The 16,622-nt window shown below is 44.0% G+C and overlaps 1 pseudogene; it reads right to left on the minus strand.

Moving 5' to 3' along the window:
- Window positions 1–2,099: 2,099 nt before the first annotated feature.
- On the minus strand, window positions 2,100–8,795 carry LOC110532987 (annotated as a pseudogene).
- Between the last annotated feature and the right edge of the window lie 7,827 nt (window positions 8,796–16,622).

Genomic DNA, 16,622 nt, shown 5'->3' on the forward strand with positions numbered 1-16,622 from the left:
GTTGGTTAATTAAGGGCTTGTCAGTAAGCATTTCACAGTAAAGTCCACACCTGTTGTATTCGGCACATGTGACAAATACAATTATGATTTGATCTGATTTTGATTATAAACAGGCAACAGTCTTTTGGAAGGGTCAGATGGATAAATGTACCTTTCATGAGGTAAATAGAATAGTTGGATTAGTGCTCACAAAATCACAATAACAAAACAAGTAGCTGGCTCATTAATCCTAATTTATTAGATTTTTGAAGAGCACTGTACAGTCTGAAAGACACTTGACGATAACTGAACTATTCATCGCATGGACAATATTTTTTTTTAAATGCATTCAATATATGGATTGCTGTATATATTTGCAGCTATGAGCAGCTCTGAGGAGTAGCAGTAAATTGTCTTTGAAATGGCTGACAAAATGAAGCCAATCTTAAACTGTGTAGTGAAGTCAGACTGTATCCAGGGTTGGGGTTGTTTCTGTCTCTCCTTGACCTTGGAAGAAGTTGTATGAAGGGGGTGATGGTGTCGACGCGGGCCATACTCAAGTCCTCATCAAACTCGAGGTCAATGTAGAAGAGTTCTGCAACTAAAGAGGGTTATTGAAGGGGTTTTCCTATGGGGACGGACAAAGAACCCTTTTAGGTTCTAGATAGCACACTTTGTTTTCTAATGTGGAGACTGAAGGGCAACATAGGATGAGATGAACTCAACGTTCTTGACCGCAGTTCCAAAAGCTGCCAGAGACTAGGAATTCCATGTGGGTTGTGCATGCTGGGTACAAGAAAACGCCCTCCATTTACCTTTTATGGTGGCAATAATGCCCGTTATTTAATGTATAATTTGGCACAGCCCAGATGTACGTACTGGACTGTGGAGGCATACTGGAGGTCTGGTGTGTAGAGCTGACACAACCCGTCCTGGCTGGATGTTTATTTTTGCCCTGCAAATGCGGGGCGCTGGCGCAGGACGTACTGGGCTGTGTAGACTCACCGGAAACACAGTACGCAAAGCCGGCGCAGGATATCCTGGTCCAAGGAGGTACACTGGAGACCAGGAGCGCTGAGCCGGCACCCTCCTTCCTGGCTGGATGCCCATTCTAGCCCGGCCAATCCGAGGAGCTGGAATAGAGCGCACCGGGCTAGAATAGCGCACTGGAGACACCATGCGCTCTACCGCATAACACGGTGCCTGACCAGTAACACGCTCCCCACAGTAAGCACGGGAGTTGGCTCAGGTCTTCTACCTGACTCAGCCAATCTCCTCGTGTGCCACCCCCCCCAAAAAAAATATTGGGGCTGCCTCTCGGGCTTCCGTGCTAGCAGTGTACCTTCATATCTTCGCTGTTCCTCTATTCTCCGGTATTTATCCTCGTAGTATCGCCGTTCCACTTTCGCTGCCTCTAACTCCTCCTTAGGACGGCGATACTCCCCGGCTGTGTCCAGGGTCCTGCTCCATCTAATATCTCCTCCCAGGCGCTGTTCCTCCTTTTCACGCTGCTTGGTCCTTGTAGTGTGGGTTGTTCTGTCACGGTCGTCATAATGAGGAGACCAAGGCGCAGCGTGATAAGCGTACATGACTCTTTTAATGAACACTGAACAAACCACAAAAACGAACCGTGACGCTATATAACTACTGCAAACAGGTAACTAAACATAGAATAACAACCCACAAACTATCCATTGAATATGGCTACCTAAATATGGTCCCCAATCAGAGACAACGATAAACAGCTGCCTCTGATTGAGAACCAATCTAGGCAACCATAGACATATAAACACGTAGACTAGTTAAACACCATAAATAAACCAAAACCCTTAGACAATACAAAAACTACACAAACCACCCTAGTCACACCCTGACCTAACCAAATCATAAAGAAAACAAAGATAACTAAGGTCAGGGCCTGACACTTAGTCATATCTCAGCTTACTCACTTACTTACGGAGCTGCCTACTCCTGATGATTCGTTTTTTTCAAATCATATGAGCAAAAAATATTTAGATTTATCTGGGATGCTAATCCAGACAAAATAAAGCGTGCCTATCTATATAATGAATATGAATTGGGTGGGTTGAGATGATTAAATATAAAAGCACTAAACCTCTCTCTAAATGCTTCACTTATACAACTGGTCTGCCTGTCCAAAACAAAAGATCACCACTGGAGGAATAATAAATAGGAAATGATACCAGTTTCAAATATTGGTTGGCGGCCATGGCGTTGGCTCTCTCAACGTCAATCATGAGGTCCTCCACCTCTCCCTGCAGTCTCTGCTTGGTCTTCTCCAGGGAGGCACACTTTGAGTTGGTCGCCTCAATGGTCTCCTCAGCCTCCTGCAGACGCTGGGCCAGCTTCTTCCTGTTGGACAACAGCGGGCGGTGTCATGGTGAGTAACATGTTGTGAAACAAATATTGCACTACATATTGAAGTACCATTTTCTCAGATCCCCAACCAGCCTCACCATCCACACCATTTATTTTAGTCTTTACTATTGAGAGCAACTCACTTGGCCTCCTCCAGCTCCTCTGTGCGTTGGATGGCATCAGTTTCATACTTAGTCCTCCACTGAGCCACCTCACTGTTGGCCTTGGACATGCCGCGCTGCAGCTCTGCCTTGGCCTCCTGTTCCTCCTCAAACGGCTCTCTCAGGAGATCACAGTCATGGCGGGCAGACTGGACACCATGGGCCAGTGCGTTTTTAGCCTGAGAGAGAAAGAAAGACAAAGAGAGATTAGAGAGGGAGAGTAAAACAGATGACAGTAGAAGTCTCTGAGGGAGGTGTAGAAACAGTCTATGTGTAGATAAAGATCTAAACTGTGCCTTACCTTGACCTCCTCCTCAATCAGTCTCTTCAGCTCCTCCACCTGCTGGGTGAAGGCCTGTTTGCCTCTGGTCAGCTGAGACACCAGGGCTTCCTTCTCCTCCAGCTGGCGACCAAACTCACCTGCAGGGAAAGAGGGACCTCCTGTGAGTCATTCTTTCTAGATTGAAATTGTATTTTGAGGAATCGTAGTGCAGAAACTGTGTGGACTGAATTTACAGCCCCCGACACATGTTATTGTGTACTACTGAGGTGAACTATATTGGTTTGTTGTTCATTGTTGGAGGTACCATTTTCTGTCAGGAGTCTGGCCCTCTGTCCGCTGATGTCGTTGACCTGGCGAGCATTCTCATCATTCTTAGTCTTGAGCTCGCTCAGCTGGTCCTCAAGAGTACGGCACATCTTCTCCAGATTGCCCTGTTAGTGAAACATATGGGACTGTCAACTTCAGTTTATTGAATGGTAATGTAGTTGACCCTCAACACTGCTTGACCAAAACATCACTACTCACCTTAGCCTTGGCGACAGCCTCCATGTTGCTGGAGAGGTCATCAATCTCCATCTTGTACTCGCTCTTCTCCTTCTCCAGCTTCTGCTTGACGCGCTGCAGGTTGTCGATCTGCTCCCCGAGCTCAGCCACACTGTCGGCCTGCTTCTTGCGCAGAGCGGCGGCTGTGGCCTCATGCTGCAGGGTGGACTCTTCAAGATCACGACGCAGCTTCTGGAACTCAGCCTCACGCTTCTTGTTCATCTCAATCTGAGCAGCAGTGGCACCTCCGGCCTCCTCCAGTCTCTCGCTGATCTCCTCAAGTTCCCTGGAGAGATCGGCCCTCTGCTTCTCAACCTTGGCCCTAGCAGCACGCTCAGCCTCAATTTCCTCCTCCAGCTCCTCAATACGGGCCTAGAAAAAGGGTCAGGGGCAGGGGGAATGAACACTACAATACAGTTGAAACAATTGAACCTCACTACATAATAATAGCATGTACTGTATATTTAGCATAAATGTGTTTATACATAGCCAGCTACACTAACATATTTACTATATTCATTAGACAGTGGCCCATGCAGGAACCACACTAACAACGGTAAGAAGCTAAATCTTTGCATAGATTAGAAGCACCAGCAAGAAGCACCATCTTCCATCTTACTGAGCCATCAGAGTCCACCAGGAAGAATGTGTGCTACCAGAAGAAATGTGTCAGTTATTTTCCTGTACTGGAGCTTAGATCCTGTACTGTACCTGGAGTTCCTTAATCTTCTTCTGCAACTGAGCTCCCAGAGACTGCTCATCCTCTATCTTGCTGAGGAGCTGGGTGGTCTCAAACTCCTTCCTAACAAACACAAACACGTTTGGTTTGGTTAGACAGTGTAAAGGGAGCCTACATTACCATTAACTTTGCTTGTAAGAATCACATAAGTCTAATTCATAAATACAAGAATGAGCCAAGAAGAACCATTATGTTGATCAAGATAGCAGGGAATACTGTAGTCATTTATTTGTGTTTACTTCTTGATTTTCTCATCAGACTGCTGCTTGTCATTCTCCAGGTCCATTATGGACTCCTGGGACAGTTTCAGATCTCCCTCCAGCGTTCTCTTGGCTCTCTCAAGGTCCATACGGAGTTTCTTCTCTTGCTCCAGAGAACCCTCAAGCTACAAGATATAAACAGACGTGTTGGTCAAATCTAAACAACTGAAGATAAAATCATCCTGCATACTATTTAGGCCAGAATGTCAAACTCCACTCACGTCGTCCACTTGCTGTTCCAGCTTGGTCTTGGCCTTGGTCAGAGTGTTGACTTTGTCCTCCTCTGCCTGCAGGTCGTCCAGTGTCTGCTGGTGGGCCTCTTGGAGGGCTTTCTTCTCCTTGGTCAGCTTGGCAACACTCTCATCCATAGACGCCATCTCCTCTGTCAGGTTTTTAACCTGAAAATGGCCACAACAAAATTCGTTTTTGGTCACTTCACCACAAGTGGTTAAATGGATAATAGAAATGTGTCAACAAGTACTGTACTATAGATTCAACACTAGATGGCCCTGTACTCCATGCCAGTGTGCTGAATGGAAATCATTAACGAAGGGGGAGCAAAACATGTAATGAATTTGGGGAGTACACCACAACTGAAATTCCACTATTTTGTGTCTTAATTTTTACTGCACTCACAAAAAGACTTGAATTACATTTCTGTTTTGAGTTGATGATTCTTTGGATTATTGTTTGGTTAGACTGTCTACAAGACCTTGTTTTCAGTGGCGTGCTTCTCCTTCTCCACTTTGGCCAAGGTGAGCTCCAGGTCATCAATGTCCTTCTTCAGCTATGAGCACTCATCCTCCAGCTTCCTCTTCTTGGCAGTCAACTCAGCATTCATCTCCTCCTCATCCTCCAGCCTCTCAGTCGTCTCTTTGAGTTTGGCCTCCAGCTGGATCTTGCTCTTGATGAGCCCCTCGCACCTTTCCTCAGCATCGTTCAGATTCTCTGAATCCTGGTTTCAGAACAGGAGAAAAAAACTGTGTTTTCACTTTGTGTATCAAAATATAGACTTTATTTAGTCAAATAAGTCAGAGCAAATAAATTTAAATGTTTTAAATATAAATATATACCATGGGCATTTTCTTGAGTTAGTCACATAGTGATTGTGTTAGTGTCTGTGTACTTGTGTGTCTAAATGTGCCCTGATGAGGGTTGTTGCTCACTCACAGATGCGACTTGAAGCGCCAGGTCATTCTTCTCCTGCACCATGGCTACCATCTTCTCCTCCAACTCCTTCTTCTTGGCCAGAGCCTTGGCCAAGTCCGACGTCATCTTCTCATAGTTCTCCTTCATGTTGGCCAGCTCCTTCTCAGTCTCAGCGCTCTGCAGCAGGGGCTTGATCTTGAAGTACAACTTCATCCATGGCCAGGTTTTCACATTCATGAATGAACGGATGTTGTACTGGATGGTGAAGATGGAATCTCTGGTCCACAGAAAGGATAGAGTGACATGGTGAGTGACGTGGTGAGTAACGTGGTGAGTGACGTGGTGAGTGACATGGTTAAATATCTCCTCCAGTGTTTTTGTTCTTTACTTTTCCTGTGGAAAACGATATCCCAAGTATAAATACAGTAAAGTACACACACTAAAGGGTAAAAATATATGTTTTGAAGAAAATACTTTTCTTTTTATATACAACTGCAAACTTCAAGGAGTGGCATTCCCAGTATTCCTTAACTGGAAAAGTAAAAAATAAAGTCACTGGATGACGTCTTTAAAGCTACATTCTGCGATTCCGAGAATAACAAAATGGGGACCCCACCACTTTTTGCATACAGCTGAGGAATGAGGCTAGGGAAATGTAATCCCTCTTAAATGTATAGACGGCGCTCTAGATGAAAGAACTGACAGGTGATGTTAAGATCACAAGGCGTTTCATATTATTCCAGAATTAATGGGTAAAAATCACTTATTTAAATAACAATTGAACAGCTTGCTAAATCCCAACCTGCTGCTTTAATAGAATATTATAACATGTACTTTCTCATCCTGAACAACTCACAGCATATTCAGTACACGATCATTATACATTACATGCAGGTGTTTGACAGAATTCTTTGCCAAGATGTCTACTCTTCCTCACCTCCTCTCCATCATCTTGGTGAACTCTCTCCTCATGAGGAATCCACGGCTGAGAGCCTGGACCATGCCGACCAGAGAGGCCAGCTTCTCATCTCTCATCTCCTCCAGGACACCCAGCAGACCGGCTTTGAAGAACACCTGACACAGGTTGAGATGGTCAATTATGGAACCAGTGGTAAGAGGTGGTAAGAGATAGAAAGTGTTTTAGCTTTTGTTTTTATTTCTTTACTTAACTTTTCTTCACCTCATACATTGCTTTTTTTACATAGAAATGTGTTTTTGCTTGGGGGTATATTTGACTGACCTTGGTGTGTCCAAACTTGTAGTCCTTGTGATTCACATCAATGGACCCAAGCAGCTTCTCAGAAGCCTTCTTGTTGTCCATGAACTGGCCCTCGGGGATGACACTGGCATTCAGTACTTTGTACCTAAATCAGGAGAAATGTCAAGATGTAATAGGTCGGTTATATTACGTAAAATAATAAGGCTATTCTGATGTTGGGAAAACCCTTAGAGAAGATTAGTGTGTGTGTGTGTGTGTGTGTGTGTGTGTGTGTGTGTGTGTGTGTGTGTGTACCTCTGCTTGCAGTCAGCATAGATGATTCTACTGGGGAAGCCCTTCCTGCAGATCCTGATACCCTCCAGAACACCATTACACCTGAGCTGGTGGATAACCAGGAAGTTCTCCATCAGACCTGGAAACACAAACCAAGTCTCTTTAAATACTCATAAACAGGTTAAAGACTGGTTTGTTAATGTTACCGATACTGTACTGACAAGATGTCATATTTAACTCTATTGTATATAGATACATACATATCTATACATATTTAACTCATATTTAACATCTATTGTACCTGGAGTCTTTGACTCGTTGGGGATCAGGCAGCGTACAAAGTGAGGATGAGTGCTCCTCAAGTTGGTCATCAGCTTATGTAAGTTCTCCTGTAGGAGGGTTACAAACCATGTTCTCAGAAATCAATTCTGATAATCACTACAGCTGAATATCCACATTTTAAAAGCTCACCCTGAACTGGGAGGTCACAGTCTGCATGGAACCACCCTTCTTCTTGCCTCCTTTCTTGGTTGTATCTGTTATAATGGAGAAAAGTTCCATATAAATGAGAGAATCTCATGTTAATTTCACCCTTATCTTAATGCAAATGCTGCCAATGAGATTGTGTAAAATAACACCTATTGAATGAGTAAATTAACCCAGTAAATCACCCTGACAAATTGTGATACATTTAAAGCAGCAATCAGCAGTTGAAACAATCACAAAGCATTCTCCCTGCCCCTGTTTCAATAAAAAACTGAGAGATGGTGCTGGAGAAACATAACCACTCAAATTTATAGACAGATCTATGTATTGAAGGACTGACCATCCATGATATCAAAATGATAGTATGAATAATGTTTTGAGGATGTAAAGTGCATGTTTCCCTTTACTTTCCTTACAAGCATTAAAACAAGCTCATATTTTGGGTTCTGATGGGGTACGACAGGTGAACCAAGCCGATGTTCTTCAAGAATGAATGGGTACATATCAAGAATGAATGGGTACATATATTTTAAGTCCACGAATGGATGTAGCAACTGCAGACTGAGCCTTTAAAGAATATGGGACTGATTTGTAACTAGTTCTTCATGAAATATTTTGATGTTCTGCTAATCTTACCCTCAGGTGGGGCAGCGACATACAGTGTAGCCATCAGTTTGACTGAAGACTTCCCGTACAGCTGAAGAACTGAGTCGTTCAGGGGGTCCTTGTTCTTCTCCAGCCAGCCAGTTATGTTGTAGTCCACTGTGCCGGCATAGTGCACCAGGGAGAAGTGGGCCTCTGCCTTGCCTTTGGCAGGCTTGGGCTTCTCAAACGCCTTGTTTTTGCCAAGATGCTGGGCGTACAGCTTGTCCTTGAAGGAAGTGTCTGAAGCCTTGGGGAACATGCACTCCTCTTCAAGGATGGAGAAGATGCCCAATGGCTTTACGAAAAGAGATGTACATCAAATTAGTGATATTTACATTTAGGATCACATTTATTATTTTAGCAAATATGCTATTATGAGAGTATCTTCATTTAGGGGCACAATAGGAAACATATTGAGTTCTCAACAGTCAGATATGTTGTACCATGTGATAATATCTCCATTTGAGCTTTGCTGTTGAGGTCCATTATAATCCTGACAGACAGCTTACCTTCTCAATAAGCTCAATGCAGGCAGCCAAGTCCATGCCGAAGTCAATGAAGGCCCAGACGATTCCCTCCTTCTTGTACTCCTCTTGTTCCAGGACGAACATGGTGTGGTTGAAAAACTGTTGCAGTTTCTCATTGGTGAAGTTGATGCACAGCTGCTCCATGCTGTTGTACTGTTGATGGAATTTCAGAAGGGATCATTTCATCATCATACAAGGCTGATGTCACACTGACAAAAGGGTTCGGCCAAGTCTTTTGGGGTCTAGGTTTTGATTTGAACCCACAACCATAATTTGAAATCATTTCTGGAGGTTGGAATTTGGTCTCTATAAATGATCTCCTGACGGACTTTGATGAGGCTCTGTCTATCTTACACGTTGTATATCTATGAGTGGGACTGGGAATGGGACTAATGTTTACATATTGTATATCTATGAGTGGGACTGGGACTGGGACTAATGTTTACATATTGTATATCTATGAGTGGGACTGGGAATGGGACTAATGTTTACATATTGTATATCTATGAGTGGGACTAGGACTGGGACTAATGTTTACATATTGTATATCTATGAGTGGGACTCACCCTCTGTGCCGTCTGGCTCGGCCTGCTCCTCACGCTGCTTCTGCTTGAATTTCAAGTTGCCATGGTGCAGTACAGCTCCTGTCAGCTTGTAGATGCTATTTTTCTCATCATTACTGAAGCCCAGGATTGTAATGGCATCCTGGCATTAGACAGGAAGTACAACAGTGATGAACTGAACGGTAGTTTTCTCACACACAGAACACTACAGTTCTGTGCTCTCAGCAGAACAAATGGGATGGATACATTTGACTGGCTTCTCAGATCCACGTGATTACACTTGACCAACACTGGTAGATGACATCACAAGATACATTTGACACAGTTCCACAGGGACTTAGTGACACTCTCTTGTGGATGTCTTACATGTACAGTATGGGCCTCAAGGTGAAGTGTGAAGGCATGAAGAGTTCCTTGAGGCACAAGCCTAACTAACAACAAGGCAGAATAAAACAAAACAAAATACATGAACATTCCCAGCAGCCACCAGGTTGGAATTGCACAGTGCATTCAGTGTGTACGGTGGTCCTACCCATTCCATATATAGAATATGAGGAACCCTTTGTTTGACTCACGTCTGTGGCATCCAGCTCTTCCTTGTCGTTGATGCTGGCCACAGTGATCTGACCCTGACTGCACATGGGGAAGTCGTAGGGGTTGGTGGTGATGAGCGACATTTCTATGGACAACAGATCACAGTCCATTACTTCATACATCTTTGCCAAAGACCTGACCCATATCTAGATGCCTTGTTACGTTGGATGTACTCATTGTAATCGTATTAATCATGTGGACGATGAATTCCACAGACGGGGGATCATTTATCCTGTACCTCTATCCTCTATCCTGTACCTCTATCCTGTACCTCTCTCCTGTACCTCTCTCCTGTACCTCTCTCCTGTACCTCTCCCCTCTACCTCTATCCTCTATCCTGTACCTCTATCCTGTACCTCTATCCTGTACCTCTATCCTGTACCTCTATCCTGTACCTCTCTCCTTTACCTCTCTCCTGTACCTCTCTCCTCTACCTCTCTCCTGTACCTCTATCCTCTATCCTGTACCTCTATCATGTACCTCTATCCTGTACCTCTATCCTGTACCTCTCTAATTAACAAATATCCCCGCTCATCGACTCATTCCTATGCGTAGCCTAATCCATTCATAATGTAATATATCACACCCAAGTGACACAACATATTGCAGTAGAAACATTTTCTCAAGTGAGATTTTAGTAAACAACTTACGTAATCAGGACGGACTGGTTCTCCTGGTCTGCAACAAAACAACATATTGATTATCATACTCAAGCAACATTATGGGGACATTATTGAATTCATAGCATCATCATGGTTCCAGCTATATTAATGTTCAATAGGGTGACATTTAGACAGAAATGTATTGTGTAGAACAGATATGACTGTCTGTCAGGTAGAATAGAGAATCACGTCAGCTCTATTCAATACATTTCTATCAGCAATGTTCAGAACATTTCACCTGAATACCTCCTGTTTGTTCTGTGAGCAGTGTCCACCCAGCACATCAGTACAAGAAGCCCCATAGAGGGGAGCTGCTGGATGCACTAGTTGAGCAGATGCCACTGTTATTAGACACAAGATATTTACTTGGCGTGTTTGTGGGTGGAGAGAACATCAACACCATGCAGACTAAGAGTTTATGACATTCAAAGTTATTTTAATGTGCAAAGATCTGGCATGATATTCGACCTGTGTTTTGGTATCCGAGGGACATAGTGCTGGTGTGGAATAAGAGCCTGCACACCATGTGGATGGGGTCTGTCCAGAACAGGAGTTTCTGGCTTCTGACACACTGTTAACTGGCAGATGTCATTAAACCGTTGAGTAAATTACATTATAAAACTGTCATTGTACATATTTAAAATATTTTGGCAGGACCTTGGGAGTATCGGACAGTAACTCTTGATCCAAGACATTTTAATGGTGCTTTCAACACTTACCCTGTTCTCGCCAAGTAGTTTAATCACCACGGACAGGAGTTTTCCTGAGACACGCAAGAGCTTTGGCACACGGCAGCACTTTCTACATGATTCAATCCATTAAAATGTCACAGCCAGTCAGAATATATGACATGTCACATGCCGATCCCTAAAACCACCAAGCTGGATCCCTAAAACAACCAACCTGGATCCCTAAAACAACCAAGCTGGATCCCTAAAACAACCGATCTGGATCCCTAAAACAACCAAGCTGGATCCCTAAAACAACCGATCTGGATCCCTAAAACAACCAAGCTGGATCCCTAAAACAACCAAGCTAGATCCCTAAAACAACCAAGCTGGATCCCTAAAACAACCAAGCTGGATCCCTAAAACAACCAAGCTGGATCCCTAAAACAACCAAGCTGGATCCCTAAAACAACCAATCTGGATCCCTAAAACAACCGATCTGGATCCCTAAAACAACCAAGCTGGATCCCTAAAACAACCAAGCTAGATCCCTAAAACAACCAAGCTGGATCCCTAAAACAACCAAGCTGGATCCCTAAAACAACCAAGCTGGATCCCTAAAACAACCAAGCTGGATCCCTAAAACAACCAAGCTGGATCCCTAAAACAACCAAGCTGGATCCCTAAAACAACCAAGCTGGATCCCTAAAACAACCAAGCTGGATCCCTAAAACAACCAAGCTGGATCCCTAAAACAACCAAGCTGGATCCCTAAAAACAACCAAGCTGGATCCCTAAAACAACCAAGCTGGATCCCTAAAACAACCAAGCTGGATCCCCAAAACAACCAAGCTGGATCCCTAAAACAACCAAGCTGGATCCCTGAAACCACCAAGCTGGATCCCTAAAACAACCAAGCTGGATCCCTAAAACAACCAAGCTGGATCCCTAAAACAACCAAGCTGGATCCCTAAAACAACCAAGCTGGATCCCTAAAACAACCAAGCTGGATCCCTAAAACAATCAAGCTGGATCCCTAAAACAACCAAGCTGGATCCCTAAAACAACCAAGCTGGATCCCTAAAACAACCAAGCTGGATCCCTAAAACAACCAAGCTGGATCCCTAAAACAACCAAGCTAGATCCCTAAAACAACCAAGCTGGACTTCATTCAGATCTTATTTTTCAGGTCACATATCAAATCAATTCAATTCAGTTAAATTCAAAGGGCTTTAATGTCATGGGGGAATCAGATGTTTACATTGACAAAGCAAGTGAAATAGATAATAAACAAAAAAGTGAAATTAACAATAAAAACATCAACAGTTAATATTACGCTCATAAAAGTTCCAAAAGAATAAAGACATTTCAAATGTTATATTATGTCTATATACAGTGTTGTAATTATGTGCAAATAGTTAAAGTCCAAAAAGGGAAAAGAAATTAGCATAAATATGGGTTGTATTTACAATGGTGTTTGTTCATCACTGGTTGACCTTTTCTCGTGACAACAGATCACACATCTTGCTGCTGTGATGACACACTGTGGAATTTCAACAATAGATATGGGAGTGTATCAAAATTGGATTTGTTTTCAAATTCATTGTGGGTCTGTGTAATCTCAGGGGGATATGTGCCTCTAATATATCATGATAAGTCTGTTACCGGGGCCAATGTCAGCAATGTCAGGACCTCGTGGTCGACCAATAAGGTCTAAATAATGTGTTGTTCTGTACCGGATCTCTCTGTGGTCCACATTACAGGTTATGAGGTCTAAATAATGTGCTGTTCTGTACCGGATCTCTCTGTGATCCACATTACAGGTTATGAGGTCTAAATAATGTGCTGTTCTGTACCGGATCTCTCTGTGATCCACATTACAGGTTATGAGGTCTAAATAATGTGTTGTTCTGTACCGGATCTCTCTGTGGTCCACATTACAGGTTATGAGGTATTTTCAGCACGCAGTGTGAAGTCAATGGAGGGGTAAATGTAATATATTAATCTCAGACATTTACAAGGAGAAACACATGGATCAATTAGCCGTTGTGTTTTTCTATCAAGCTTTACAGATCTTTAGACAAACATACAACATGTTACAAGAAGTAGTCCACATGATGACCCCCCCCCTGTCAGTGAACTTCTCCAGCCAATGGCCACGTTCCCGAAACTGGGTGTCAGAATTACATGCAGACTAAAGTCGTTTTGGAATGTTACCCGCTGACATAGAAATGTCAAAGTATCAAACCCCAACTGCTGAGCTGTTGTTGACACTCCAATTTCATCCCATACAGTCGATAGCAGAGTTGCAAGAAGTACAGTCTACCAAAGCAACAGATGAGTTACGAGCCCAATATGGCCGTGTTCAGTGTCAGAAATACATCCAGCTTCCACAGCAATCTCTAAAGTAATTTAGCATTGCTTCGTTGCTTTTTTGGCAGATCTGCTGCTATTTGAGCCGTGTTCCAGAGGATACGGCCTCCTTCTTTATGGACTGCCTTATTTTTAGACTCACCAACTTATTCATGGAATTAGGATCAGTCCACACTGTCCCCTCTCTCATCCTCCCAGAGCAGGCCGACCTGTACACAGACACAGGGGAAATACTGGCCATTTAATGGTAAAACCCTGTCCGACTCTAACATCTAGCACCTGGGAATAATCACAGTAGGTGACGCATGTCACACAGAGAACATACATAAAACTGGGAATCCCACACACTTAAGAGTCTGGTAGAGCAGGGGACTCGTCCTAGCCAAGCCTTTAGTAGAATCTGGGGGAGCAGGGGACTCGTCCTAGCCAAGCCTTTAGTAGAGTCTGGGGGAGCAGGGGACTCGTCCTAGCCAAGCCTTTAGTAGAGTCTGGGGGAGCGGGGGACTCGTCCTAGCCAAGCCTTTAGTAGAGTCTGGGGGAGCAGGGGACTCGTCCTAGCCAAGCCTTTAGCAGAGTCTGGGGGAGCAGGGGACTCGTCCTAGCCAAGACTTTAGCAGAGTCTGGGGGAGCAGGGGACTCGTCCTAGCCAAGCCTTTAGTAGAGTCTGGGGGAGCAGGGGACTCGTCCTAGCCAAGCCTTTAGTAGAGTCTGGGGGAGCAGGGGACTCGTCCTGGCCAAGCCTTTAGTAGAGTCTGGGGGAGCAGGGGACTCATCCTAGCCAAGCCTTTAGTAGAGTCTGGGGGAGCAGGGGACTCGTCCTAGCCAAGCCTTTAGTAGTCTGGGGGAGCAGGGGACTCGTCCTAGCCAAGCCTTTAGTAGAGTCTGGGGGAGCAGGGGACTCGTCCTAGCCAAGCCTTTATTAGAGTCTGGGGGAGCAGCGGACTCGTCCTAGCCAAGCCTTTAGTAGAGTCTGGGGGAGCAGGGGACTCGTCCTAGCCAAGCCTTTAGTAGAGTCTGGGGGAGCAGGGGACTCGTCCTAGCCAAGCCTTTAGTAGAGTCTGGGGGAGCAGGGGACTCGTCCTAGCCAAGCCTTTAGTAGAGTCTGGGGGAGCAGGGGACTCGTCCTAGCCAAGCCTTTAGTAGAGTCTGGGGGAGCAGGGGACTCGTCCTAGCCAAGCCTTTAGTAGAGTCTGGGGGAGCAGGGGACTCGTCCTAGCCAAGCCTTTAGTAGAGTCTGGACAGCCCAATCCACTAGACGAGGCCAATGATCAACATTTACAAGTGAAACACTTCACATCCAGGCACACTGTTTGGAAGACTGATTTAAATAATGGGGGAAATGGAAACTTTTGACTGGTACTGTATATCTTAAATGAAAACATTTTCATGAATAAGTCGATATAATCAACAAGCCCATTCAAAAGACAGGACCCAGAAGTGTGACGCAGGACGACACCACTTGCACATCGTATTAAGGGCAGCTGTAATGGGGCGTCATGGCGGCACCATCAGCACCCTAAAGAAATAATGTGTTTTTCACCATATACTGGAAACACCCGTACGCAACGACTAAGCCCTCAGTTATCCTGCTGCCGCCACTTCCTCACACACTCTCTGATCCTTTTAAAACACCAATGGTAATGTCTGAAAAATATGATCTTACCAAATGTAAATATGCACCGCCTTGTAACCGTCATCACGTGTTCACAGAAGGCGTTGTTTACATAGCTAGCTAGTCTACTGGTGTGAAAACCTGACTGCAGGGTGTTAGCAAAGATACGTCTGTTTCCCCTATTCATCTGTGGTGAATGGTGTAGTCAAGAATCAATATCATGCTAATTCATTTAACACTGATTCATTCATTTAAACACTGAGTAATGCTATGCATTTCATGAAATATAGAGTTTCTCGTGCTGGTACAAATGTGCACTGCTCATGCTATTGAAGAATGTGCACTGCTCATGCTATTTAAGAATGTGCACTGCTCATGCTATTTAAGATACAAACATTTTTAAATATTTTTAATTGTGTTTCCTTCTACACACACCTGGGTCTACTGTGGAGATCCCCTGCCAGTATCCTATAGAGCACACACACACACACACACACACACACACACACACACAACACAGACACACACACACACACACACACACACACACACACACACACACACACACACACACACACACACACACACACACACACACACACCACAGTAGTCTAGCCAGCCCATGGATAAGCCCTTGCTGAGTCCTGCATTGATCCCCGTTTCCTAAAACACTAACACACTTTGTCTATAAATAGACTGGCCAACCACCTGTCAGAGGAAGCCTTCCCTACATGTTGACTCACAGAGGTCAGGGTGGAGAGGTTAACTGTGTTGAATAGTTATACTACATGTTGACTCACAGAGGTCAGAATGGACAGGTTAACAGTGGTTATTTAACTGTTTGTTTTGGACATTCTTCAGGCTCCTCCCATTTCCCTCCAGAATCTCTTTCAGGGATTCTACTAAGCTAACATATGGAATTGTCATTTCCCTCCAGAATCTCTTTCAGGGATTCTACTAAGCTAACATATGGAATTGTCATTTCCCTCCAGAATCTCTTTCGGGGATTCTACACAGCTAACATATGGAATTGTTTTAAGATGGTCATACCATGGCTAACTGAGCTATTTCATTTTGAATTTTAGGAACCCTTTAGGTATACAAAATATATTTTTAAGTTGTCCTCTACTACAGTACTATAGCCCATAGATGCGGAAGTGCGACATAATCGGATGCGGAGGGTTGAGACACGTCCAAGGCAAAAAAACTGATATTTCTAGATTAAATTGAATGGGTAGTTTTATGGGTAGTTTTTGAATTATGCTAATTGTATTTAATCGGGGGCAGGGACATCGACCTTAGGGTCTAAACAATCTAGTTTGCTAGCACATTTTCTTGCCAAACTGTTAACTGAGTAGCTAGCGCCCAACACGTAAGAGACAAAAAAAAGTTTAACCGTTCATGACCATGAATTTGATTTGTTTCTGATTTCAAACCACCTATGAATGTGGTTCCAATCTGATTTGAAAATGGTCTGTGATATCCAGCATCCTTGGGATGTCCCTAA

Source organism: Oncorhynchus mykiss, chromosome 23 (assembly GCF_013265735.2).
Source record: "Oncorhynchus mykiss isolate Arlee chromosome 23, USDA_OmykA_1.1, whole genome shotgun sequence".
Taxonomy (NCBI): domain Eukaryota; kingdom Metazoa; phylum Chordata; class Actinopteri; order Salmoniformes; family Salmonidae; genus Oncorhynchus; species Oncorhynchus mykiss.